Source organism: Pelobates fuscus, chromosome 2 (genome assembly GCF_036172605.1).
Source record: "Pelobates fuscus isolate aPelFus1 chromosome 2, aPelFus1.pri, whole genome shotgun sequence".
NCBI lineage: Eukaryota > Metazoa > Chordata > Amphibia > Anura > Pelobatidae > Pelobates > Pelobates fuscus.
The window spans coordinates 64,675,207-64,699,824 of NC_086318.1; the positions used below are offsets into that span (position 1 = coordinate 64,675,207).

General features: G+C 38.3%; 11 non-coding genes across 11 annotated transcripts; all 11 read left to right on the plus strand.

Annotated features, from left to right (window-relative positions):
- The first annotated feature begins 677 nt into the window (after positions 1-677).
- TRNAK-CUU (transfer RNA lysine (anticodon CUU)) lies at positions 678-750 on the plus strand. Its single transcript has one exon. It is a non-coding gene; the product is annotated as a tRNA-Lys (tRNA).
- Positions 751-2,642: 1,892 nt separating this feature from the next.
- TRNAK-CUU (transfer RNA lysine (anticodon CUU)) lies at positions 2,643-2,715 on the plus strand. The gene has a single exon. It is a non-coding gene; the product is annotated as a tRNA-Lys (tRNA).
- Positions 2,716-5,365: 2,650 nt separating this feature from the next.
- TRNAK-CUU (transfer RNA lysine (anticodon CUU)) lies at positions 5,366-5,438 on the plus strand. Its single transcript has one exon. It is a non-coding gene; the product is annotated as a tRNA-Lys (tRNA).
- A 2,640-nt stretch (positions 5,439-8,078) lies between these two features.
- On the plus strand, positions 8,079-8,151 carry TRNAK-CUU (transfer RNA lysine (anticodon CUU)). The gene has a single exon. It is a non-coding gene; the product is annotated as a tRNA-Lys (tRNA).
- Positions 8,152-10,043: 1,892 nt separating this feature from the next.
- Positions 10,044-10,116, plus strand: TRNAK-CUU (transfer RNA lysine (anticodon CUU)). Its single transcript has one exon. It is a non-coding gene; the product is annotated as a tRNA-Lys (tRNA).
- Positions 10,117-11,250: 1,134 nt separating this feature from the next.
- Positions 11,251-11,323, plus strand: TRNAK-CUU (transfer RNA lysine (anticodon CUU)). The gene has a single exon. It is a non-coding gene; the product is annotated as a tRNA-Lys (tRNA).
- A 3,408-nt stretch (positions 11,324-14,731) lies between these two features.
- On the plus strand, positions 14,732-14,804 carry TRNAK-CUU (transfer RNA lysine (anticodon CUU)). Its single transcript has one exon. It is a non-coding gene; the product is annotated as a tRNA-Lys (tRNA).
- A 1,134-nt stretch (positions 14,805-15,938) lies between these two features.
- On the plus strand, positions 15,939-16,011 carry TRNAK-CUU (transfer RNA lysine (anticodon CUU)). Its single transcript has one exon. It is a non-coding gene; the product is annotated as a tRNA-Lys (tRNA).
- A 2,650-nt stretch (positions 16,012-18,661) lies between these two features.
- Positions 18,662-18,734, plus strand: TRNAK-CUU (transfer RNA lysine (anticodon CUU)). Its single transcript has one exon. It is a non-coding gene; the product is annotated as a tRNA-Lys (tRNA).
- A 1,134-nt stretch (positions 18,735-19,868) lies between these two features.
- Positions 19,869-19,941, plus strand: TRNAK-CUU (transfer RNA lysine (anticodon CUU)). Its single transcript has one exon. It is a non-coding gene; the product is annotated as a tRNA-Lys (tRNA).
- A 2,650-nt stretch (positions 19,942-22,591) lies between these two features.
- On the plus strand, positions 22,592-22,664 carry TRNAK-CUU (transfer RNA lysine (anticodon CUU)). The gene has a single exon. It is a non-coding gene; the product is annotated as a tRNA-Lys (tRNA).
- Positions 22,665-24,618: the final 1,954 nt, after the last annotated feature.

The window sequence follows — 24,618 nt, forward strand, 5'->3', positions numbered from 1 at the left end:
TCCAAAAGGGGTAGGTTTTCAATGCTAATCACATGTTACTGGACACAGTCTAACTGAATACAATCTAAATTAAACCCCACTGTCAGACAAGAGCTACTATGGCCCATCATTTCCTTCACCATTTCTAATTGTTTTACGACTCTAGAAATGCAGACTTGGAGACTTCTCGTTATGATCCAAAAAGGGGAGATTTTCAAATCTTATCACCTGGACAGAAACTAAGGGATTAAAATCAAAACTAGATCTCACTGTGGAACAAGAGCTACTATGGCCCATTATATCCTTCACTGTTTCTGATTGTTTTACGAGTCTAGGAATGCCAACCTGGAGACGTTTCATTACAGGGTGGATTGCTTGAATCTTATAGGGTAAAGTGATATGATTTTTCTCTTGTTTAAGAAGGTAAATTTTATATCATACATTAAGATAGAGAGCTTTGCGAGTTCCCTCTTTCCCTCTGTCCACCCTTTGCTTCCGCAAAGCTCTCTCGGAATGCAGACTTGAAGACTTTTCATTACAGGGTGAGTTCTATAGGGTAAAGTGATCTGATTTTTCTCTTGTTTAAGAAGGTAAATTTATATATTATATTAAATAGTTAAACCAAGATAGAGAGCTTTGCAAGCTCTCTCCATCCACCGTTTGCATCCGAAGTCAGAGCATAATGCATGTAGGAATCAGCCCGGCTAGCTCAGTCGGTAGAGCATGAGACTCTTAATCTCAGGGTCGTGGGTTCGAGCCCCACGTTGGGCGAGATATGTAATTTTATGTCTCCTTTATTGAAAAAAATAAAAAAAGAAGGAAGGTGCTTACGTTTGGCCTAGGGAATCATAAAAGTCACCATATATTAGAGCAGATTGTATATTTGAAAAACATAGAAGGTGAAGAAACAGGAGTGTAGTTCTTTGGAAAAGTGTGTCAAGCAATTTAATTGTTGTAAGACGATTGAGGAATTCTTACAAAACATTTTAGTAGAGGGAGATTTTCAAATCTAACCATAAACCAGTGGACACAACCTAGCAGGGGAACATGTTAACAAAATGCTACCTTAGAATATAAGGAATTAAGTCATATTATTTCCATAAGAGCAATGAAGCCATTGTTTAAGAATGCAACTTTATATGTTTCAGTCTAGCTAAATCTCACCTTCCAACATAAGCAACTAGGGTCTATGATCTCTTTCACCATCAGGCCAGGAGAAATGAAACAATCCAAAAGGGGTAGGTTTTCAATGCTAATCACATGTTACTGGACACAGTCTAACTGAATACAATCTAAATTAAACCCCACTGTCAGACAAGAGCTACTATGGCCCATCATTTCCTTCACCATTTCTAATTGTTTTACGACTCTAGAAATGCAGACTTGGAGACTTCTCGTTATGATCCAAAAAGGGGAGATTTTCAAATCTTATCACCTGGACAGAAACTAAGGGATTAAAATCAAAACTAGATCTCACTGTGGAACAAGAGCTACTATGGCCCATTATATCCTTCACTGTTTCTGATTGTTTTACGAGTCTAGGAATGCCAACCTGGAGACGTTTCATTACAGGTTGGATTGCTTGAATCTTATAGGGTAAAGTGATATGATTTTTCTCTTGTTTAAGAAGGTAAATTTTATATCATACATTAAGATAGAGAGCTTTGCGAGTTCCCTCTTTCCCTCTGTCCACCCTTTGCTTCCGCAAAGCTCTCTCGGAATGCAGACTTGAAGACTTTTCATTACAGGGTGAATTATACTCTTAATCTCAGGGTCGTGGGTTCGAGCCCCACGTTGGGCGAGATGTGTTAACAAATTGCTACCTTAGAATATAAGGAATTAAGTCATATTATTTCCATAAGAGCAATGAAGCCATTGTTTAAGAAGGAAACTTTATATGGTTCAGTGGAGCTAAATCTCACCTTCCAACATAAGCAACTAGGGTCTATGATCTCTTTCACCATCAGGCCAGGAGAAATGAAACAATCCAAAAGGGGTAGGTTTTCAATGCTAATCACATGTTACTGGACACAGTCTAACTGAATACAATCTAAATTAAACCCCACTGTCAGACAAGAGCTACTATGGCCCATCATTTCCTTCACCATTTCTAATTGTTTTACGACTCTAGAAATGCAGACTTGGAGACTTCTCGTTATGATCCAAAAAGGGGAGATTTTCAAATCTTATCACCTGGACAGAAACTAAGGGATTAAAATCAAAACTAGATCTCACTGTGGAACAAGAGCTACTATGGCCCATTATATCCTTCACTGTTTCTGATTGTTTTACGAGTCTAGGAATGCCAACCTGGAGACGTTTCATTACAGGGTGGATTGCTTGAATCTTATAGGGTAAAGTGATATGATTTTTCTCTTGTTTAAGAAGGTAAATGTTATATCATACATTAAGATAGAGAGCTTTGCGAGTTCCCTCTTTCCCTCTGTCCACCCTTTGCTTCCGCAAAGCTCTCTCGGAATGCAGACTTGAAGACTTTTCATTACAGGGTGAGTTCTATAGGGTAAAGTGATCTGATTTTTCTCTTGTTTAAGAAGGTAAATTTATATATTATATTAAATAGTTAAACCAAGATAGAGAGCTTTGCAAGCTCTCTCCATCCACCCTTTGCATCCGAAGTCAGAGCATAATGCATGTAGGAATCAGCCCGGCTAGCTCAGTCGGTAGAGCATGAGACTCTTAATCTCAGGGTCGTGGGTTCGAGCCCCACGTTGGGTGAGATATGTAATTTTATGTCTCCTTTATTGAAAAAAATAAAAAAAGAAGGAAGGTGCTTACGTTTGGCCTAGGGAATCATAAAAGTCACCATATATTAGAACAGATTGTATATTTGAAAAACATAGAAGGTGAAGAAACAGGAGTGTAGTTCTTTGGAAAAGTGTGTCAAGCAATTTAATTGTTGTAAGACGATTGAGGAATTCTTACAAAACATTTTAGTAGAGGGAGATTTTCAAATCTAATCATAAACCAGTGGACACAACCTAGCAGGGGAACATGTTAACAAAATGCTACCTTAGAATATAAGGAATTAAGTCATATTATTTCCACAAGAGCAATGAAGCCATTGTTTAAGAATGCAACTTTATATGTTTCAGTGGAGCTAAATCTCACCTTCCAACATAAGCAACTAGGGTCTATGATCTCTTTCACCATCAGGCCAGGAGAAATGAAACAATCCAAAAGGGGTAGGTTTTCAATGCTAATCACATGTTACTGGACACAGTCTAACTGAATACAATCTAAATTAAACCCCACTGTCAGACAAGAGCTACTATGGCCCATCATTTCCTTCACCATTTCTAATTGTTTTACGACTCTAGAAATGCAGACTTGGAGACTTCTCGTTATGATCCAAAAAGGGGAGATTTTCAAATCTTATCACCTGGACAGAAACTAAGGGATTAAAATCAAAACTAGATCTCACTGTGGAACAAGAGCTACTATGGCCCATTATATCCTTCACTGTTTCTGATTGTTTTACGAGTCTAGGAATGCCAACCTGGAGACGTTTCATTACATGTTGGATTGCTTGAATCTTATAGGGTAAAGTGATATGATTTTTCTCTTGTTTAAGAAGGTAAATTTTATATCATACATTAAGATAGAGAGCTTTGCGAGTTCCCTCTTTCCCTCTGTCCACCCTTTGCTTCCGCAAAGCTCTCTCGGAATGCAGACTTGAAGACTTTTCATTACAGGGTGAATTATACTCTTAATCTCAGGGTCGTGGGTTCGAGCCCCACGTTGGGCGAGATGTGTTAACAAATTGCTACCTTAGAATATAAGGAATTAAGTCATATTATTTCCATAAGAGCAATGAAGCCATTGTTTAAGAAGGCAACTTTATATGGTTCAGTGGAGCTAAATCTCACCTTCCAACATAAGCAACTAGGGTCTATGATCTCTTTCACCATCAGGCCAGGAGAAATGAAACAATCCAAAAGGGGTAGGTTTTCAATGCTAATCACATGTTACTGGACACAGTCTAACTGAATACAATCTAAATTAAACCCCACTGTCAGACAAGAGCTACTATGGCCCATCATTTCCTTCACCATTTCTAATTGTTTTACGACTCTAGAAATGCAGACTTGGAGACTTCTCGTTATGATCCAAAAAGGGGAGATTTTCAAATCTTATCACCTGGACAGAAACTAAGGGATTAAAATCAAAACTAGATCTCACTGTGGAACAAGAGCTACTATGGCCCATTATATCCTTCACTGTTTCTGATTGTTTTACGAGTCTAGGAATGCCAACCTGGAGACGTTTCATTACAGGGTGGATTGCTTGAATCTTATAGGGTAAAGTGATATGATTTTTCTCTTGTTTAAGAAGGTAAATTTTATATCATACATTAAGATAGAGAGCTTTGCGAGTTCCCTCTTTCCCTCTGTCCACCCTTTGCTTCCGCAAAGCTCTCTCGGAATGCAGACTTGAAGACTTTTCATTACAGGGTGAATTATACTCTTAATCTCAGGGTCGTGGGTTCGAGCCCCACGTTGGGCGAGATGTGTTAACAAATTGCTACCTTAGAATATAAGGAATTAAGTCATATTATTTCCATAAGAGCAATGAAGCCATTGTTTAAGAAGGCAACTTTATATGGTTCAGTGGAGCTAAATCTCACCTTCCAACATAAGCAACTAGGGTCTATGATCTCTTTCACCATCAGGCCAGGAGAAATGAAACAATCCAAAAGGGGTAGGTTTTCAATGCTAATCACATGTTACTGGACACAGTCTAACTGAATACAATCTAAATTAAACCCCACTGTCAGACAAGAGCTACTATGGCCCATCATTTCCTTCACCATTTCTAATTGTTTTACGACTCTAGAAATGCAGACTTGGAGACTTCTCGTTATGATCCAAAAAGGGGAGATTTTCAAATCTTATCACCTGGACAGAAACTAAGGGATTAAAATCAAAACTAGATCTCACTGTGGAACAAGAGCTACTATGGCCCATTATATCCTTCACTGTTTCTGATTGTTTTACGAGTCTAGGAATGCCAACCTGGAGACGTTTCATTACAGGGTGGATTGCTTGAATCTTATAGGGTAAAGTGATATGATTTTTCTCTTGTTTAAGAAGGTAAATTTTATATCATACATTAAGATAGAGAGCTTTGCGAGTTCCCTCTTTCCCTCTGTCCACCCTTTGCTTCCGCAAAGCTCTCTCGGAATGCAGACTTGAAGACTTTTCATTACAGGGTGAGTTCTATAGGGTAAAGTGATCTGATTTTTCTCTTGTTTAAGAAGGTAAATTTATATATTATATTAAATAGTTAAACCAAGATAGAGAGCTTTGCAAGCTCTCTCCATCCACCCTTTGTATCCGAAGTCAGAGCATAATGCATGTAGGAATCAGCCCGGCTAGCTCAGTCGGTAGAGCATGAGACTCTTAATCTCAAGGTCGTGGGTTCGAGCCCCACGTTGGGTGAGATATGTCTCCTTTATTGAAAAAAATAAAAAAAGAAGGAAGGTGCTTACGTTTGGCCTAGGGAATCATAAAAGTCACCATATATTAGAACAGATTGTATATTTGAAAAACATAGAAGGTGAAGAAACAGGAGTGTAGTTCTTTGGAAAAGTGTGTCAAGCAATTTAATTGTTGTAAGACGATTGAGGAATTCTTACAAAACATTTTAGTAGAGGGAGATTTTCAAATCTAACCATAAACCAGTGGACACAACCTAGCAGGGAAACATGTTAACAAAATGCTACCTTAGAATATAAGGAATTAAGTCATATTATTTCCACAAGAGCAATGAAGCCATTGTTTAAGAATGCAACTTTATATGTTTCAGTGGAGCTAAATCTCACCTTCCAACATAAGCAACTAGGGTCTATGATCTCTTTCACCATCAGGCCAGGAGAAATGAAACAATCCAAAAGGGGTAGGTTTTCAATGCTAATCACATGTTACTGGACACAGTCTAACTGAATACAATCTAAATTAAACCCCACTGTCAGACAAGAGCTACTATGGCCCATCATTTCCTTCACCATTTCTAATTGTTTTACGACTCTAGAAATGCAGACTTGGAGACTTCTCGTTATGATCCAAAAAGGGGAGATTTTCAAATCTTATCACCTGGACAGAAACTAAGGGATTAAAATCAAAACTAGATCTCACTGTGGAACAAGAGCTACTATGGCCCATTATATCCTTCACTGTTTCTGATTGTTTTACGAGTCTAGGAATGCCAACCTGGAGACGTTTCATTACAGGTTGGATTGCTTGAATCTTATAGGGTAAAGTGATATGATTTTTCTCTTGTTTAAGAAGGTAAATTTTATATCATACATTAAGATAGAGAGCTTTGCGAGTTCCCTCTTTCCCTCTGTCCACCCTTTGCTTCCGCAAAGCTCTCTCGGAATGCAGACTTGAAGACTTTTCATTACAGGGTGAATTATACTCTTAATCTCAGGGTCGTGGGTTCGAGACCCACGTTGGGCGAGATGTGTTAACAAATTGCTACCTTAGAATATAAGGAATTAAGTCATATTATTTCCATAAGAGCAATGAAGCCATTGTTTAAGAAGGCAACTTTATATGGTTCAGTGGAGCTAAATCTCACCTTCCAACATAAGCAACTAGGGTCTATGATCTCTTTCACCATCAGGCCAGGAGAAATGAAACAATCCAAAAGGGGTAGGTTTTCAATGCTAATCACATGTTACTGGACACAGTCTAACTGAATACAATCTAAATTAAACCCCACTGTCAGACAAGAGCTACTATGGCCCATCATTTCCTTCACCATTTCTAATTGTTTTACGACTCTAGAAATGCAGACTTGGAGACTTCTCGTTATGATCCAAAAAGGGGAGATTTTCAAATCTTATCACCTGGACAGAAACTAAGGGATTAAAATCAAAACTAGATCTCACTGTGGAACAAGAGCTACTATGGCCCATTATATCCTTCACTGTTTCTGATTGTTTTACGAGTCTAGGAATGCCAACCTGGAGACGTTTCATTACAGGTTGGATTGCTTGAATCTTATAGGGTAAAGTGATATGATTTTTCTCTTGTTTAAGAAGGTAAATTTTATATCATACATTAAGATAGAGAGCTTTGCGAGTTCCCTCTTTCCCTCTGTCCACCCTTTGCTTCCGCAAAGCTCTCTCGGAATGCAGACTTGAAGACTTTTCATTACAGGGTGAATTATACTCTTAATCTCAGGGTCGTGGGTTCGAGACCCACGTTGGGCGAGATGTGTTAACAAATTGCTACCTTAGAATATAAGGAATTAAGTCATATTATTTCCATAAGAGCAATGAAGCCATTGTTTAAGAAGGCAACTTTATATGGTTCAGTGGAGCTAAATCTCACCTTCCAACATAAGCAACTAGGGTCTATGATCTCTTTCACCATCAGGCCAGGAGAAATGAAACAATCCAAAAGGGGTAGGTTTTCAATGCTAATCACATGTTACTGGACACAGTCTAACTGAATACAATCTAAATTAAACCCCACTGTCAGACAAGAGCTACTATGGCCCATCATTTCCTTCACCATTTCTAATTGTTTTACGACTCTAGAAATGCAGACTTGGAGACTTCTCGTTATGATCCAAAAAGGGGAGATTTTCAAATCTTATCACCTGGACAGAAACTAAGGGATTAAAATCAAAACTAGATCTCACTGTGGAACAAGAGCTACTATGGCCCATTATATCCTTCACTGTTTCTGATTGTTTTACGAGTCTAGGAATGCCAACCTGGAGACGTTTCATTACAGGGTGGATTGCTTGAATCTTATAGGGTAAAGTGATATGATTTTTCTCTTGTTTAAGAAGGTAAATTTTATATCATACATTAAGATAGAGAGCTTTGCGAGTTCCCTCTTTCCCTCTGTCCACCCTTTGCTTCCGCAAAGCTCTCTCGGAATGCAGACTTGAAGACTTTTCATTACAGGGTGAGTTCTATAGGGTAAAGTGATCTGATTTTTCTCTTGTTTAAGAAGGTAAATTTATATATTATATTAAATAGTTAAACCAAGATAGAGAGCTTTGCAAGCTCTCTCCATCCACCCTTTGCATCCGAAATCAGAGCATAATGCATGTAGGAATCAGCCCGGCTAGCTCAGTCGGTAGAGCATGAGACTCTTAATCTCAGGGTCGTGGGTTCGAGCCCCACGTTGGGCGAGATATGTAATTTTATGTCTCCTTTATTGAAAAAAATAAAAAAAGAAGGAAGGTGCTTACGTTTGGCCTAGGGAATCATAAAAGTCACCATATATTAGAACAGATTGTATATTTGAAAAACATAGAAGGTGAAGAAACAGGAGTGTAGTTCTTTGGAAAAGTGTGTCAAGCAATTTAATTGTTGTAAGACGATTGAGGAATTCTTACAAAACATTTTAGTAGAGGGAGATTTTCAAATCTAACCATAAACCAGTGGACACAACCTAGCAGGGGAACATGTTAACAAAATGCTACCTTAGAATATAAGGAATTAAGTCATATTATTTCCACAAGAGCAATGAAGCCATTGTTTAAGAATGCAACTTTATATGTTTCAGTGGAGCTAAATCTCACCTTCCAACATAAGCAACTAGGGTCTATGATCTCTTTCACCATCAGGCCAGGAGAAATGAAACAATCCAAAAGGGGTAGGTTTTCAATGCTAATCACATGTTACTGGACACAGTCTAACTGAATACAATCTAAATTAAACCCCACTGTCAGACAAGAGCTACTATGGCCCATCATTTCCTTCACCATTTCTAATTGTTTTACGACTCTAGAAATGCAGACTTGGAGACTTCTCGTTATGATCCAAAAAGGGGAGATTTTCAAATCTTATCACCTGGACAGAAACTAAGGGATTAAAATCAAAACTAGATCTCACTGTGGAACAAGAGCTACTATGGCCCATTATATCCTTCACTGTTTCTAATTGTTTTACGAGTCTAGGAATGCCAACCTGGAGACGTTTCATTACAGGTTGGATTGCTTGAATCTTATAGGGTAAAGTGATATGGTTTTTCTCTTGTTTAAGAAGGTAAATTTTATATCATACATTAAGATAGAGAGCTTTGCGAGTTCCATCTTTCCCTCTGTCCACCCTTTGCTTCCGCAAAGCTCTCTCGGAATGCAGACTTGAAGACTTTTCATTACAGGGTGAATTATACTCTTAATCTCAGGGTCGTGGGTTCGAGCCCCACGTTGGGCGAGATGTGTTAACAAATTGCTACCTTAGAATATAAGGAATTAAGTCATATTATTTCCATAAGAGCAATGAAGCCATTGTTTAAGAAGGCAACTTTATATGGTTCAGTGGAGCTAAATCTCACCTTCCAACATAAGCAACTAGGGTCTATGATCTCTTTCACCATCAGGCCAGGAGAAATGAAACAATCCAAAAGGGGTAGGTTTTCAATGCTAATCACATGTTACTGGACACAGTCTAACTGAATACAATCTAAATTAAACCCCACTGACAGACAAGAGCTACTATGGCCCATCATTTCCTTCACCATTTCTAATTGTTTTACGACTCTAGAAATGCAGACTTGGAGACTTCTCGTTATGATCCAAAAAGGGGAGATTTTCAAATCTTATCACCTGGACAGAAACTAAGGGATTAAAATCAAAACTAGATCTCACTGTGGAACAAGAGCTACTATGGCCCATTATATCCTTCACTGTTTCTGATTGTTTTACGAGTCTAGGAATGCCAACCTGGAGACGTTTTATTACAGGGTGGATTGCTTGAATCTTATAGGGTAAAGTGATATGATTTTTCTCTTGTTTAAGAAGGTAAATTTTATATCATACATTGAGATAGAGAGCTTTGCGAGTTCCCTCTTTCCCTCTGTCCACCCTTTGCTTCCGCAAAGCTCTCTCGGAATGCAGACTTGAAGACTTTTCATTACAGGGTGAGTTCTATAGGGTAAAGTGATCTGATTTTTCTCTTGTTTAAGAAGGTAAATTTATATATTATATTAAATAGTTAAACCAAGATAGAGAGCTTTGCAAGCTCTCTCCATCCACCCTTTGCATCCGAAGTCAGAGCATAATGCATATAGGAATCAGCCCGGCTAGCTCAGTCGGTAGAGCATGAGACTCTTAATCTCAGGGTCGTGGGTTCGAGCCCCACGTTGGGCGAGATATGTAATTTTATGTCTCCTTTATTGAAAAAAATAAAAAAAGAAGGAAGGTGCTTACGTTTGGCCTAGGGAATCATAAAAGTCACCATATATTAGAGCAGATTGTATATTTGAAAAACATAGAAGGTGAAGAAACAGGAGTGTAGTTCTTTGGAAAAGTGTGTCAAGCAATTTAATTGTTGTAAGACGATTGAGGAATTCTTACAAAACATTTTAGTAGAGGGAGATTTTCAAATCTAACCATAAACCAGTGGACACAACCTAGCAGGGGAACATGTTAACAAAATGCTACCTTAGAATATAAGGAATTAAGTCATATTATTTCCATAAGAGCAATGAAGCCATTGTTTAAGAATGCAACTTTATATGTTTCAGTCTAGCTAAATCTCACCTTCCAACATAAGCAACTAGGGTCTATGATCTCTTTCACCATCAGGCCAGGAGAAATGAAACAATCCAAAAGGGGTAGGTTTTCAATGCTAATCACATGTTACTGGACACAGTCTAACTGAATACAATCTAAATTAAACCCCACTGTCAGACAAGAGCTACTATGGCCCATCATTTCCTTCACCATTTCTAATTGTTTTACGACTCTAGAAATGCAGACTTGGAGACTTCTCGTTATGATCCAAAAAGGGGAGATTTTCAAATCTTATCACCTGGACAGAAACTAAGGGATTAAAATCAAAACTAGATCTCACTGTGGAACAAGAGCTACTATGGCCCATTATATCCTTCACTGTTTCTGATTGTTTTACGAGTCTAGGAATGCCAACCTGGAGACGTTTCATTACAGGGTGGATTGCTTGAATCTTATAGGGTAAAGTGATATGATTTTTCTCTTGTTTAAGAAGGTAAATTTTATATCATACATTAAGATAGAGAGCTTTGCGAGTTCCCTCTTTCCCTCTGTCCACCCTTTGCTTCCGCAAAGCTCTCTCGGAATGCAGACTTGAAGACTTTTCATTACAGGGTGAGTTCTATAGGGTAAAGTGATCTGATTTTTCTCTTGTTTAAGAAGGTAAATTTATATATTATATTAAATAGTTAAACCAAGATAGAGAGCTTTGCAAGCTCTCTCCATCCACCCTTTGCATCCGAAGTCAGAGCATAATGCATGTAGGAATCAGCCCGGCTAGCTCAGTCGGTAGAGCATGAGACTCTTAATCTCAGGGTCGTGGGTTCGAGCCCCACGTTGGGCGAGATATGTAATTTTATGTCTCCTTTATTGAAAAAAATAAAAAAAGAAGGAAGGTGCTTACGTTTGGCCTAGGGAATCATAAAAGTCACCATATATTAGAGCAGATTGTATATTTGAAAAACATAGAAGGTGAAGAAACAGGAGTGTAGTTCTTTGGAAAAGTGTGTCAAGCAATTTAATTGTTGTAAGACGATTGAGGAATTCTTACAAAACATTTTAGTAGAGGGAGATTTTCAAATCTAACCATAAACCAGTGGACACAACCTAGCAGGGGAACATGTTAACAAAATGCTACCTTAGAATATAAGGAATTAAGTCATATTATTTCCACAAGAGCAATGAAGCCATTGTTTAAGAATGCAACTTTATATGTTTCAGTGGAGCTAAATCTCACCTTCCAACATAAGCAACTAGGGTCTATGATCTCTTTCACCATCAGGCCAGGAGAAATGAAACAATCCAAAAGGGGTAGGTTTTCAATGCTTATCACATGTTACTGGACACAGTATAACTGAATACAATCTAAATTAAACCCCACTGTCAGACAAGAGCTACTATGGCCCATCATTTCCTTCACCATTTCTAATTGTTTTACGACTCTAGAAATGCAGACTTGGAGACTTCTCGTTATGATCCAAAAAGGGGAGATTTTCAAATCTTATCACCTGGACAGAAACTAAGGGATTAAAATCAAAACTAGATCTCACTGTGGAACAAGAGCTACTATGGCCCATTATATCCTTCACTGTTTCTGATTGTTTTACGAGTCTAGGAATGCCAACCTGGAGACGTTTCATTACAGGTTGGATTGCTTGAATCTTATAGGGTAAAGTGATATGGTTTTTCTCTTGTTTAAGAAGGTAAATTTTATATCATACATTAAGATAGAGAGCTTTGCGAGTTCCCTCTTTCCCTCTGTCCACCCTTTGCTTCCGCAAAGCTCTCTCGGAATGCAGACTTGAAGACTTTTCATTACAGGGTGAATTATACTCTTAATCTCAGGGTCGTGGGTTCGAGCCCCACGTTGGGCGAGATGTGTTAACAAATTGCTACCTTAGAATATAAGGAATTAAGTCATATTATTTCCATAAGAGCAATGAAGCCATTGTTTAAGAAGGCAACTTTATATGGTTCAGTGGAGCTAAATCTCACCTTCCAACATAAGCAACTAGGGTCTATGATCTCTTTCACCATCAGGCCAGGAGAAATGAAACAATCCAAAAGGGGTAGGTTTTCAATGCTAATCACATGTTACTGGACACAGTCTAACTGAATACAATCTAAATTAAACCCCACTGTCAGACAAGAGCTACTATGGCCCATCATTTCCTTCACCATTTCTAATTGTTTTACGACTCTAGAAATGCAGACTTGGAGACTTCTCGTTATGATCCAAAAAGGGGAGATTTTCAAATCTTATCACCTGGACAGAAACTAAGGGATTAAAATCAAAACTAGATCTCACTGTGGAACAAGAGCTACTATGGCCCATTATATCCTTCACTGTTTCTGATTGTTTTACGAGTCTAGGAATGCCAACCTGGAGACGTTTTATTACAGGGTGGATTGCTTGAATCTTATAGGGTAAAGTGATATGATTTTTCTCTTGTTTAAGAAGGTAAATTTTATATCATACATTGAGATAGAGAGCTTTGCGAGTTCCCTCTTTCCCTCTGTCCACCCTTTGCTTCCGCAAAGCTCTCTCGGAATGCAGACTTGAAGACTTTTCATTACAGGGTGAATTATACTCTTAATCTCAGGGTCGTGGGTTCGAGACCCACGTTGGGCGAGATGTGTTAACAAATTGCTACCTTAGAATATAAGGAATTAAGTCATATTATTTCCATAAGAGCAATGAAGCCATTGTTTAAGAAGGCAACTTTATATGGTTCAGTGGAGCTAAATCTCACCTTCCAACATAAGCAACTAGGGTCTATGATCTCTTTCACCATCAGGCCAGGAGAAATGAAACAATCCAAAAGGGGTAGGTTTTCAATGCTAATCACATGTTACTGGACACAGTCTAACTGAATACAATCTAAATTAAACCCCACTGTCAGACAAGAGCTACTATGGCCCATCATTTCCTTCACCATTTCTAATTGTTTTACGACTCTAGAAATGCAGACTTGGAGACTTCTCGTTATGATCCAAAAAGGGGAGATTTTCAAATCTTATCACCTGGACAGAAACTAAGGGATTAAAATCAAAACTAGATCTCACTGTGGAACAAGAGCTACTATGGCCCATTATATCCTTCACTGTTTCTGATTGTTTTACGAGTCTAGGAATGCCAACCTGGAGACGTTTTATTACAGGGTGGATTGCTTGAATCTTATAGGGTAAAGTGATATGATTTTTCTCTTGTTTAAGAAGGTAAATTTTATATCATACATTGAGATAGAGAGCTTTGCGAGTTCCCTCTTTCCCTCTGTCCACCCTTTGCTTCCGCAAAGCTCTCTCGGAATGCAGACTTGAAGACTTTTCATTACAGGGTGAATTATACTCTTAATCTCAGGGTCGTGGGTTCGAGCCCCACGTTGGGCGAGATGTGTTAACAAATTGCTACCTTAGAATATAAGGAATTAAGTCATATTATTTCCATAAGAGCAATGAAGCCATTGTTTAAGAAGGCAACTTTATATGGTTAAGTGGAGCTAAATCTCACCTTCCAACATAAGCAACTAGGGTCTATGATCTCTTTCACCATCAGGCCAGGAGAAATGAAACAATCCAAAAGGGGTAGGTTTTCAATGCTAATCACATGTTACTGGACACAGTCTAACTGAATACAATCTAAATTAAACCCCACTGTCAGACAAGAGCTACTATGGCCCATCATTTCCTTCACCATTTCTAATTGTTTTACGACTCTAGAAATGCAGACTTGGAGACTTCTCGTTATGATCCAAAAAGGGGAGATTTTCAAATCTTATCACCTGGACAGAAACTAAGGGATTAAAATCAAAACTAGATCTCACTGTGGAACAAGAGCTACTATGGCCCATTATATCCTTCACTGTTTCTGATTGTTTTACGAGTCTAGGAATGCCAACCTGGAGACGTTTCATTACAGGGTGGATTGCTTGAATCTTATAGGGTAAAGTGATATGATTTTTCTCTTGTTTAAGAAGGTAAATTTTATATCATACATTAAGATAGAGAGCTTTGCGAGTTCCCTCTTTCCCTCTGTCCACCCTTTGCTTCCGCAAAGCTCTCTCGGAATGCAGACTTGAAGACTTTTCATTACAGGGTGAGTTCTATAGGGTAAAGTGATCTGATTTTTCTCTTGTTTAAGAAGGTAAATTTATATATTATATTAAATAGTTAAACCAAGATAGAGAGCTTTGCAAGCTCTCTCCATCCACCCTTTGCATCCGAAGTCAGAGCATAATGCATGTAGGAATCAGCCCGGCTAGCTCAGTCGGTAGAGCATGAGACTCTTAATCTCAGGGTCGTGGGTTCGAGCCCCACGTTGGGCGAAATATGTAATTTTATGTCTCCTTTATTGAAAAAAATAAAAAAAGAAGGAAGGTGCTTACGTTTGGCCTAGGGAATCATAAAAGTCACCATATATTAGAGCAGATTGTATATTTGAAAAACATAGAAGGTGAAGAAACAGGAGTGTAGTTCTTTGGAAAAGTGTGTCAAGCAATTTAATTGTTGTAAGACGATTGAGGAATTCTTACAAAACATTTTAGTAGAGGGAGATTTTCAAATCTAACCATAAACCAGTGGACACAACCTAGCAGGGGAACATGTTAACAAAATGCTACCTTAGAATATAAGGAATTAAGTCATATTATTTCCATAAGAGCAATGAAGCCATTGTTTAAGAATGCAACTTTATATGTTTCAGTCTAGCTAAATCTCACCTTCCAACATAAGCAACTAGGGTCTATGATCTCTTTCACCATCAGGCCAGGAGAAATGAAACAATCCAAAAGAGGTAGGTTTTCAATGCTAATCACATGTTACTGGACACAGTCTAACTGAATACAATCTAAATTAAACCCCACTGTCAGACAAGAGCTACTATGGCCCATCATTTCCATCACCATTTCTAATTGTTTTACGACTCTAGAAATGCAGACTTGGAGACTTCTCGTTATGATCCAAAAAGGGGAGATTTTCAAATCTTATCACCTGGACAGAAACTAAGGGATTAAAATCAAAACTAGATCTCACTGTGGAACAAGAGCTACTATGGCCCATTATATCCTTCACTGTTTCTGATTGTTTTACGAGTCTAGGAATGCCAACCTGGAGACGTTTTATTACAGGGTGGATTGCTTGAATCTTATAGGGTAAAGTGATATGATTTTTCTCTTGTTTAAGAAGGTAAATTTTATATCATACATTGAGATAGAGAGCTTTGCGAGTTCCCTCTTTCCCTCTGTCCACCCTTTGCTTCCGCAAAGCTCTCTCGGAATGCAGACTTGAAGACTTTTCATTACAGGGTGAGTTCTATAGGGTAAAGTGATCTGATTTTTCTCTTGTTTAAGAAGGTAAATTTATATATTATATTAAATAGTTAAACCAAGATAGAGAGCTTTGCAAGCTCTCTCCATCCACCCTTTGCATCCGAAGTCAGAGCATAATGCATGTAGGAATCAGCCCGGCTAGCTCAGTCGGTAGAGCATGAGACTCTTAATCTCAGGGTCGTGGGTTCGAGCCCCACGTTGGGCGAGATATGTAATTTTATGTCTCCTTTATTGAAAAAAATAAAAAAAGAAGGAAGGTGCTTACGTTTGGCCTAGGGAATCATAAAAGTCACCATATATTAGAGCAGATTGTATATTTGAAAAACATAGAAGGTGAAGAAACAGGAGTGTAGTTATTTGGAAAAGTGTGTCAAGCAATTTAATTGTTGTAAGACGATTGAGGAATTCTTACAAAACATTTTAGTAGAGGGAGATTTTCAAATCTAACCATAAACCAGTGGACACAACCTAGCAGGGGAACATGTTAACAAAATGCTACCTTAGAATATAAGGAATTAAGTCATATTATTTCCACAAGAGCAATGAAGCCATTGTTTAAGAATGCAACTTTATATGTTTCAGTGGAGCTAAATCTCACCTTCCAACATAAGCAACTAGGGTCTATGATCTCTTTCACCATCAGGCCAGGAGAAATGAAACAATCCAAAAGGGGTAGGTTTTCAATGCTAATCACATGTTACTGGACACAGTCTAACTGAATACAATCTAAATTAAACCCCACTGTCAGACAAGAGCTACTATGGCCCATCATTTCCTTCACCATTTCTAATTGTTTTCCGACTCTAGAAATGCAGACTTGGAGATTTCTCGTTATGATCCAAAAAGGGGAGATTTTCAAATCTTATCACCTGGACAGAAACTAAGGGATTAAAATCAAAACTAGATCTCACTGTGGAACAAGAGCTGCTATGGCCCATTATATCCTTCACTGTTTCTGATTGTTTTACGAGTCTAGGAATGCCAACCTGGAGACGTTTCATTACAGGTTGGATTGCTTGAATCTTATAGGGTAAAGTGATATGGTTTTTCTCTTGTTTAAGAAGGTAAATTTTATATCATACATTAAGATAGAGAGCTTTGCGAGTTCCCTCTTTCCCTCTGTCCACCCTTTGCTTCCGCAAAGCTCTCTCGGAATGCAGACTTGAAGACTTTTCATTACAGGGTGAATTATACTCTTAATCTCAGGGTCGTGGGTTCGAGCCCCACGTTGGGCGAGATGTGTTAACAAATTGCTACCTTAGAATATAAGGAATTAAGTCATATTATTTCCATAAGAGCAATGAAGCCATTGTTTAAGAAGGCAACTTTATATGGTTCAGTGGAGCTAAATCTCACCTTCCAACATAAGCAACTAGGGTCTATGATCTCTTTCACCATCAGGCCAGGAGAAATGAAACAATCCAAAAGGGGTAGGTTTTCAATGCTAATCACATGTTACTGGACACAGTCTAACTGAATACAATCTAAATTAAACCCCACTGTCAGACAAGAGCTACTATGGCCCATCATTTCCTTCACCATTTCTAATTGTTTTACGACTCTAGAAATGCAGACTTGGAGACTTCTCGTTATGATCCAAAAAGGGGAGATTTTCAAATCTTATCACCTGGACAGAAACTAAGGGATTAAAATCAAAACTAGATCTCACTGTGGAACAAGAGCTACTATGGCCCATTATATCCTTCACTGTTTCTGATTGTTTTACGAGTCTAGGAATGCCAACCTGGAGACGTTTTATTACAGGGTGGATTGCTTGAATCTTATAGGGTAAAGTGATATGATTTTTCTCTTGTTTAAGAAGGTAAATTTTATATCATACATTGAGATAGAGAGCTTTGCGAGTTCCCTCTTTCCCTCTGTCCACCCTTTGCTTCCGCAAAGCTCTCTCGGAATGCAGACTTGAAGACTTTTCATTACAGGGTGAATTATACTCTTAATCTCAGGGTCGTGGGTTCGAGACCCACGTTGGGCGAGATGTGTTAACAAATTGCTACCTTAGAATATAAGGAATTAAGTCATATTATTTCCATAAGAGCAATGAAGCCATTGTTTAAGAATGCAACGTTATATGTTTCAGTCTAGCTAAATCTCACCTTCCAACATAAGCAACTAGGGTCTATGATCTCTTTCACCATCAGGCCAGGAGAAATGAAACAATCCAAAAGGGGTAGGTTTTCAATGCTAATCACATGTTACTGGACACAGTCTAACTGAATACAATCTAAATTAAACCCCACTGTCAGACAAGAGCTACTATGGCCCATCATTTCCTTCACCATTTCTAATTGTTTTACGACTCTAGAAATGCAGACTTGGAGACTTCTCGTTATGATCCAAAAAGGGGAGATTTTCAAATCTTATCACCTGGACAGAAACTAAGGGATTAAAATCAAAACTAGATCTCACTGTGGAACAAGAGCTACTATGGCCCATTATATCCTTCACTGTTTCTGATTGTTTTACGAGTCTAGGAATGCCAACCTGGAGACGTTTCATTACAGGGTGGATTGCTTGAATCTTATAGGGTAAAGTGATATGATTTTTCTCTTGTTTAAGAAGGTAAATTTTATATCATACATTAAGATAGAGAGCTTTGCGAGTTCCCTCTTTCCCTCTGTCCACCCTTTGCTTCCGCAAAGCTCTCTCGGAATGCAGACTTGAAGACTTTTCATTACAGGGTGAGTTCTATAGGGTAAAGTGATCTGATTTTTCTCTTGTTTAAGAAGGTAAATTTATATATTATATTAAATAGTTAAACCAAGATAGAGAGCTTTGCAAGCTCTCTCCATCCACCCTTTGCATCCGAAGTCAGAGCATAATGCATGTAGGAATCAGCCCGGCTAGCTCAGTCGGTAGAGCATGAGACTCTTAATCTCAGGGTCGTGGGTTCGAGCCCCATGTTGGGCGAGATATGTAATTTTATGTCTCCTTTATTGAAAAAAATAAAAAAAGAAGGAAGGTGCTTACGTTTGGCCTAGGGAATCATAAAAGTCACCATATATTAGAGCAGATTGTATATTTGAAAAACATAGAAGGTGAAGAAACAGGAGTGTAGTTCTTTGGAAAAGTGTGTCAAGCAATTTAATTGTTGTAAGACGATTGAGGAATTCTTACAAAACATTTTAGTAGAGGGAGATTTTCAAATCTAACCATAAACCAGTGGACACAACCTAGCAGGGGAACATGTTAACAAAATGCTACCTTAGAATATAAGGAATTAAGTCATATTATTTCCATAAGAGCAATGAAGCCATTGTTTAAGAATGCAACTTTATATGTTTCAGTCTAGCTAAATCTCACCTTCCAACATAAGCAACTAGGGTCTATGATCTCTTTCACCATCAGGCCAGGAGAAATGAAACAATCCAAAAGGGGTAGGTTTTCAATGCTAATCACATGTTACTGGACACAGTCTAACTGAATACAATCTAAATTAAACCCCACTGTCAGACAAGAGCTACTATGGCCCATCATTTCCATCACCATTTCTAATTGTTTTACGACTCTAGAAATGCAGACTTGGAGACTTCTCGTTATGATCCAAAAAGGGGAGATTTTCAAATCTTATCACCTGGACAGAAACTAAGGGATTAAAATCAAAACTAGATCTCACTGTGGAACAAGAGCTACTATGGCCCATTATATCCTTCACTGTTTCTGATTGTTTTACGAGTCTAGGAATGCCAACCTGGAGACGTTTCATTACAGGGTGGATTGCTTGAATCTTATAGGGTAAAGTGATATGATTTTTTTCTTGTTTAAGAAGGTAAATTTTATATCATACATTAAGATAGAGAGCTTTGCGAGTTCCCTCTTTCCCTCTGTCCACCCTTTGCTTCCGCAAAGCTCTCTCGGAATGCAGACTTGAAGACTTTTCATTACAGGGTGAGTTCTATAGGGTAAAGTGATCTGATTTTTCTCTTGTTTAAGAAGGTAAATTTATATATTATATTAAATAGTTAAACCAAGATAGAGAGCTTTGCAAGCTCTCTCCATACACCCTTTGCATCCGAAGTCAGAGCATAATGCATGTAGGAATCAGCCCGGCTAGCTCAGTCGGTAGAGCATGAGACTCTTAATCTCAGGGTCGTGGGTTCGAGCCCCACGTTGGGCGAGATATGTAATTTTATGTCTCCTTTATTGAAAAAAATAAAAAAAGAAGGAAGGTGCTTACGTTTGGCCTAGGGAATCATAAAAGTCACCATATATTAGAGCAGATTGTATATTTGAAAAACATAGAAGGTGAAGAAACAGGAGTGTAGTTATTTGGAAAAGTGTGTCAAGCAATTTAATTGTTGTAAGACGATTGAGGAATTCTTACAAAACATTTTAGTAGAGGGAGATTTTCAAATCTAACCATAAACCAGTGGACACAACCTAGCAGGGGAACATGTTAACAAAATGCTACCTTAGAATATAAGGAATTAAGTCATATTATTTCCATAAGAGCAATGAAGCCATTGTTTAAGAATGCAACTTTATATGTTTCAGTCTAGCTAAATCTCACCTTCCAACATAAGCAACTAGGGTCTATGATCTCTTTCACCATCAGGCCAGGAGAAATGAAACAATCCAAAAGGGGTAGGTTTTCAATGCTAATCACATGTTACTGGACACAGTCTAACTGAATACAATCTAAATTAAACCCCACTGTCAGACAAGAGCTACTATGGCCCATCATTTCCATCACCATTTCTAATTGTTTTACGACTCTAGAAATGCAGACTTGGAGACTTCTCGTTATGATCCAAAAAGGGGAGATTTTCAAATCTTATCACCTGGACAGAAACTAAGGGATTAAAATCAAAACTAGATCTCACTGTGGAACAAGAGCTACTATGGCCCATTATATCCTTCACTGTTTCTGATTGTTTTACGAGTCTAGGAATGCCAACCTGGAGACGTTTCATTACAGGTTGGATTGCTTGAATCTTATAGGGTAAAGTGATATGGTTTTTCTCTTGTTTAAGAAGGTAAATTTTATATCATACATTAAGATAGAGAGCTTTGCGAGTTCCCTCTTTCCCTCTGTCCACCCTTTGCTTCCGCAAAGCTCTCTCGGAATGCAGACTTGAAGACTTTTCATTACAGGGTGAATTATACTCTTAATCTCAGGGTCGTGGGTTCGAGCCCCACGTTGGGCGAGATGTGTTAACAAATTGCTACCTTAGAATATAAGGAATTAAGTCATATTATTTCCATAAGAGCAATGAAGCCATTGTTTAAGAAGGCAACTTTATATGGTTCAGTGGAGCTAAATCTCACCTTCCAACATAAGCAACTAGGGTCTATGATCTCTTTCACCATCAGGCCAGGAGAAATGAAACAATCCAAAAGGGGTAGGTTTTCAATGCTAATCACATGTTACTGGACACAGTCTAACTGAATACAATCTAAATTAAACCCCACTGTCAGACAAGAGCTACTATGGCCCATCATTTCCTTCACCATTTCTAATTGTTTTACGACTCTAGAAATGCAGACTTGGAGACTTCTCGTTATGATCCAAAAAGGGGAGATTTTCAAATCTTATCACCTGGACAGAAACTAAGGGATTAAAATCAAAACTAGATCTCACTGTGGAACAAGAGCTACTATGGCCCATTATATCCTTCACTGTTTCTGATTGTTTTACGAGTCTAGGAATGCCAACCTGGAGACGTTTTATTACAGGGTGGATTGCTTGAATCTTATAGGGTAAAGTGATATGATTTTTCTCTTGTTTAAGAAGGTAAATTTTATATCATACATTGAGATAGAGAGCTTTGCGAGTTCCCTCTTTCCCTCTGTCCACCCTTTGCTTCCGCAAAGCTCTCTCGGAATGCAGACTTGAAGACTTTTCATTACAGGGTGAATTATACTCTTAATCTCAGGGTCGTGGGTTCGAGACCCACGTTGGGCGAGATGTGTTAACAAATTGCTACCTTAGAATATAAGGAATTAAGTCATATTATTTCCATAAGAGCAATGAAGCCATTGTTTAAGAAGGCAACTTTATATGGTTCAGTGGAGCTAAATCTCACCTTCCAACATAAGCAACTAGGGTCTATGATCTCTTTCACCATCAGGCCAGGAGAAATGAAACAATCCAAAAGGGGTAGGTTTTCAATGCTAATCATATGTTACTGGACACAGTCTAACTGAATACAATCTAAATTAAACCCCACTGTCAGACAAGAGCTACTATGGCCCATCATTTCCTTCACCATTTCTAATTGTTTTACGACTCTAGAAATGCAGACTTGGAGACTTCTCGTTATGATCCAAAAAGGGGAGATTTTCAAATCTTATCACCTGGACAGAAACTAAGGGATTAAAATCAAAACTAGATCTCACTGTGGAACAAGAGCTACTATGGCCCATTATATCCTTCACTGTTTCTGATTGTTTTACGAGTCTAGGAATGCCAACCTGGAGACGTTTCATTACAGGTTGGATTGCTTGAATCTTATAGGGTAAAGTGATATGATTTTTCTCTTGTTTAAGAAGGTAAATTTTATATCATACATTAAGATAGAGAGCTTTGCGAGTTCCCTCTTTCCCTCTGTCCACCCTTTGCTTCCGCAAAGCTCTCTCGGAATGCAGACTTGAAGACTTTTCATTACAGGGTGAGTTCTATAGGGTAAAGTGATCTGATTTTTCTCTTGTTTAAGAAGGTAAATTTATATATTATATTAAATAGTTAAACCAAGATAGAGAGCTTTGCAAGCTCTCTCCATCCACCCTTTGCATCCGAAGTCAGAGCATAATGCATGTAGGAATCAGCCCGGCTAGCTCAGTCGGTAGAGCATGAGACTCTTAATCTCAGGGTCGTGGGTTCGAGCCCCACGTTGGGCGAGATATGTAATTTTATGTCTCCTTTATTGAAAAAAATAAAAAAAGAAGGAAGGTGCTTACGTTTGGCCTAGGGAATCATAAAAGTCACCATATATTAGAGCAGATTGTATATTTGAAAAACATAGAAGGTGAAGAAACAGGAGTGTAGTTCTTTGGAAAAGTGTGTCAAGCAATTTAATTGTTGTAAGACGATTGAGGAATTCTTACAAAACATTTTAGTAGAGGGAGATTTTCAAATCTAACCATAAACCAGTGGACACAACCTAGCAGGGGAACATGTTAACAAAATGCTACCTTAGAATATAAGGAATTAAGTCATATTATTTCCATAAGAGCAATGAAGCCATTGTTTAAGAATGCAACGTTATATGTTTCAGTCTAGCTAAATCTCACCTTCCAACATAAGCAACTAGGGTCTATGATCTCTTTCACCATCAGGCCAGGAGAAATGAAACAATCCAAAAGGGGTAGGTTTTCAATGCTAATCACATGTTACTGGACACAGTCTAACTGAATACAATCTAAATTAAACCCCACTGTCAGACAAGAGCTACTATGGCCCATCATTTCCTTCACCATTTCTAATTGTTTTACGACTCTAGAAATGCAGACTTGGAGACTTCTCGTTATGATCCAAAAAGGGGAGATTTTCAAATCTTATCACCTGGACAGAAACTAAGGGATTAAAATCAAAACTAGATCTCACTGTGGAACAAGAGCTACTATGGCCCATTATATCCTTCACTGTTTCTGATTGTTTTACGAGTCTAGGAATGCCAACCTGGAGACGTTTCATTACAGGTTGGATTGCTTGAATCTTATAGGGTAAAGTGATATGGTTTTTCTCTTGTTTAAGAAGGTAAATTTTATATCATACATTAAGATAGAGAGCTTTGCGAGTTCCCTCTTTCCCTCTGTCCACCCTTTGCTTCCGCAAAGCTCTCTCGGAATGCAGACTTGAAGACTTTTCATTACAGGGTGAATTATACTCTTAATCTCAGGGTCGTGGGTTCGAGCCCCACGTTGGGCGAGATGTGTTAACAAATTGCTACCTTAGAATATAAGGAATTAAGTCATATTATTTCCATAAGAGCAATGAAGCCATTGTTTAAGAAGGCAACTTTATATGGTTCAGTGGAGCTAAATCTCACCTTCCAACATAAGCAACTAGGGTCTATGATCTCTTTCACCATCAGGCCAGGAGAAATGAAACAATCCAAAAGGGGTAGGTTTTCAATGCTAATCACATGTTACTGGACACAGTCTAACTGAATACAATCTAAATTAAACCCCACTGTCAGACAAGAGCTACTATGGCCCATCATTTCCTTCACCATTTCTAATTGTTTTACGACTCTAGAAATGCAGACTTGGAGACTTCTCGTTATGATCCAAAAAGGGGAGATTTTCAAATCTTATCACCTGGACAGAAACTAAGGGATTAAAATCAAAACTAGATCTCACTGTGGAACAAGAGCTACTATGGCCCATTATATCCTTCACTGTTTCTGATTGTTTTACGAGTCTAGGAATGCCAACCTGGAGACGTTTTATTACAGGGTGGATTGCTTGAATCTTATAGGGTAAAGTGATATGATTTTTCTCTTGTTTAAGAAGGTAAATTTTATATCATACATTGAGATAGAGAGCTTTGCGAGTTCCCTCTTTCCCTCTGTCCACCCTTTGCTTCCGCAAAGCTCTCTCGGAATGCAGACTTGAAGACTTTTCATTACAGGGTGAATTATACTCTTAATCTCAGGGTCGTGGGTTCGAGCCCCACGTTGGGCGAGATGTGTCAACAAATTGCTACCTTAGAATATAAGGAATTAAGTCATATTATTTCCATAAGAGCAATGAAGCCATTGTTTAAGAAGGCAACTTTATATGGTTCAGTGGAGCTAAATCTCACCTTCCAACATAAGCAACTAGGGTCTATGATCTCTTTCACCATCAG